The sequence below is a fragment of the Cornus florida genome, unplaced genomic scaffold (genome assembly GCF_030987335.1).
Source record: "Cornus florida cultivar Cherokee Brave unplaced genomic scaffold, ASM3098733v1 CherokeeBrave_3.0.0_Hap2_Chr06, whole genome shotgun sequence".
Lineage (NCBI taxonomy): Eukaryota > Viridiplantae > Streptophyta > Magnoliopsida > Cornales > Cornaceae > Cornus > Cornus florida.
Genome location: NW_026775576.1, coordinates 37,981,966 through 37,985,051, shown reverse-complemented (window position 1 = coordinate 37,985,051; position 3,086 = coordinate 37,981,966). Strand labels below are relative to the sequence as shown.

General features: G+C 36.8%; 1 pseudogene; it reads right to left on the bottom strand.

The window, feature by feature from the left end:
* Nucleotides 1-1,474: 1,474 nt before the first annotated feature.
* On the bottom strand, nt 1,475-2,721 carry LOC132314843 (UDP-glycosyltransferase 92A1-like; annotated as a pseudogene).
* Nucleotides 2,722-3,086: the final 365 nt, after the last annotated feature.

The following is a 3,086-nucleotide window of genomic DNA, read 5'->3' as shown; positions in this document are numbered from 1 at the left end:
TCATAAATATAAACAAGTGCTTTGGTTCCTACCTCAGATCTATTTAATCCTACTATGCCTATCATTATTACACCTAAATGCGATCTAATTTAGTTTTTTATAATTCATAATAAGTTTCTGGTGTTATGAGATCTAATACAACTTGATTATTAATTACACTTATTCTTCTTTGGCTAAGATGATTATATATTTTACTCTGAAAATTTAACAGATTGTTGGAATAAAGATTAACTTTGTTAGATACTTTCTTCATTCCTTTTTCTATATAATTTTGAGCATCTTGTTCATTATCATATAAATCTTCTACATACATTATTTCTTTGGCTTTTCTAAGAATAATGGTCATTCTTTATATGGTTGTAATAGATTTATTTGCTTGGTGCTTTTAGTCGAGAAAGGATTAGTTGATAATTTTAAATCTTTTATTTTGTCTGAGACTTCCACTATTTATTTGGAAGATTCTCTAGGAATACTTTCTTGTAATACCTCTAATTTTTCTTCAAGTTTATTAACCTTTTCAGATAACTAGAGTAATAACTGGATTAAAAAGTTGGTTTGTCTAATATATATATTAGTTGATTTTACGTCTGTAGTAAAATTTGTAAATCATATAGGTTCTTTATCTATTTTATAAAGCTCAACTAATGTTTGTAGGTAATCAGGATTACTAGTGCTCATAAATTATTGTAATAACTTTTGAATATCTTCTTTTAATGATTTTAAATAGTCTATAATTATTTTTTGATTTTCAGCAATATCTTTTATATCACTATTTATATCTTTAATGGCGGAAATTATTTTATTATTATCTAAATTTTCGAGACTAGACTTTTGTTCAACTGTTGTTTTAATATAATCTAGGTTTTCTCCAAGTCGTTTTATTGAGGTGTCTAGGTTATTTAAATCTATTTTATTCGTAAACCTAACTAAAATCTTTGCCGTCTAGCTTCTAGAATATTCTGTACAAGAATAATTCTAAATCTAAGTTATTCTATTCTTCGTTAAAGGCTATGTGTTGTATTTCCGAGTTTTAGTGAAGTATAACAATTTCTAAGTGCTATTTGAAAATATTCTAGAAATACTAAAAGTTTTTCTTTGGTTAAATTGTGCATAAAATAAATTTTAGGGGTGAAAATATAATTTTAACTTATAAAAGGATTCAAAATGAAGGTTTTCACTTTTGATTCATGATATAGTAAATATACAAACTAAGCTCATGAGTTGATAATATACATTTGTTACTACAACTTATATAATATACATTTGTTACTCTGACTTATGTGTAAATGTCCCTTAATAAAAATTAGGCCAAATAACTTTATAACTAAAACATAAATTTGATTGGCTCAACACTGAGGACGTCAAAGAGCTCAAATGACATGCTATCAATTTAAACTTCAGTATGTGCCACAACATATAAGTGGTCGTCTTCCGAACACTTTTTATTTTATTTGAAAATTGAAACCGTCCAAATTTAGCCGTTGTGTTCACACTTCGTCGTCTCCTTCATCAACAATGCAGCATTAAGAAACTCATCCATAGCTTTCACAGAAGACCCTTTGAAACCCCCCTCATCTCTAGTGGCATCTTTAATCATCTCCTTAACCTCACAAGCTTTTCTCCTCATTTCCTTTCCTTTCCCTCCTTCCTCACTCATCACCAACTCTATCTTCTTCACCAAATCTTCATGCCTAACCTCAAAACTAGTCCCTCTAGCCACCTCCACACAAACTCCAACCTCTTCTTCCAAATACTTGGCATTGAAGAATTGGTCAGCCTGCATTGGCCAACCCATCAACGGCACGCCGCGGCTCAGCGCCTCCAGCACCGAGTTCCACCCACAGTGAGTCAAGAAAGCAGCCACGGACTCGTGGGACAAAATCTCCACCTGAGGTGCCCAATTTACAACAATCAGCCCTCTCTTTCGAACCTCCACGCGCTCTACAAAACCTTCCGGCAACCATTTTTCAGATTCAAACTTCGAATTAATATCAAATCCTAAAGGAGGCCTAACAACCCATATGAAACTTTTTTCACTAGCTTCTAACGCTCTTGCCAAGTTCATCATCTATGAGGCTGATATTGTGTTCTGTGAACCAAATGAGACATAGAGAACAGAACTTCGTGGCTTTGCGTTTAGCCATTCGATGCATTGATCAAGTTTGATACCGAATTCTCTACCCGTTCGAGCTCTGTTGTCTACCGATAGAACTCGAGCGAGTTCGTGTTCCGGTGAGGTCAGCCCAGCCAGATAGAGTAGTAGCTGGCCAACCCGAACCCGCCTGCTCCGCTGAAGATGGCGCTGAAGATGCCCAATTCGCGCGTGACGTCAGCGGTCCAGCCGAAGAAGATGTCGGCGATGACGCAGAGCGGCGGAACGCCGCCGTCCTCCGCCGTGAGGTCGAAGAGGAGTTTTCGGAAGGCGGGTTTGAGAGAGAGCGAGGCTTCGAAGAGGGTGATAATGTCGGTGTAAGGCAGGACGTCGGTGTTCTCGATGCCCGGAGGGAGGCCGTGGTCGGCGCTGTTGAAGGGGATTTCGAGGAGGCGAATGGAGGTGTTTGGCGGGAGAGAAAATTGGAGTTTCTTGATGTTGAGAGGGGTGTTGACGAAGGTTATGTTGTAGCCTCTTTGCTCTATTTGGAGGGCTATGGCCAAGAAGGGTATCATGTGGCCTTGTGCCATGAAAGGGAATACTACTACATTTTCTTTTCTCTTTGCCATTTCCGGGAAAGTGGATGGGCGAGGAAAAGAGGAGAGAAAGAGGAGCATAGATCTCAACCAGGGTGAGTTGATTTAAATAATGAAATGGGGAAGATAAAGTAATGCTCATGTTAGTTAAAATTTTCTCTAATATTGGCCCTGTTTGGGTTGGCTATAACTTGATTCATTTCTATCACAAGAGAAGAAAATAATGGACAAAGTAAGCTTTTCTCCGCCTAATTTGTGTTCAAATCATATTCATGATAATAGAGACAAACTTGGGATCTTGTGGCTCTCCATTTGTTTTGACCTAATTGCTCTTCCTAATGCCTACAAAAATATTTCCAGACTAGCTTTATTTTGGTTAGTCATGAGATTTCAGGTAA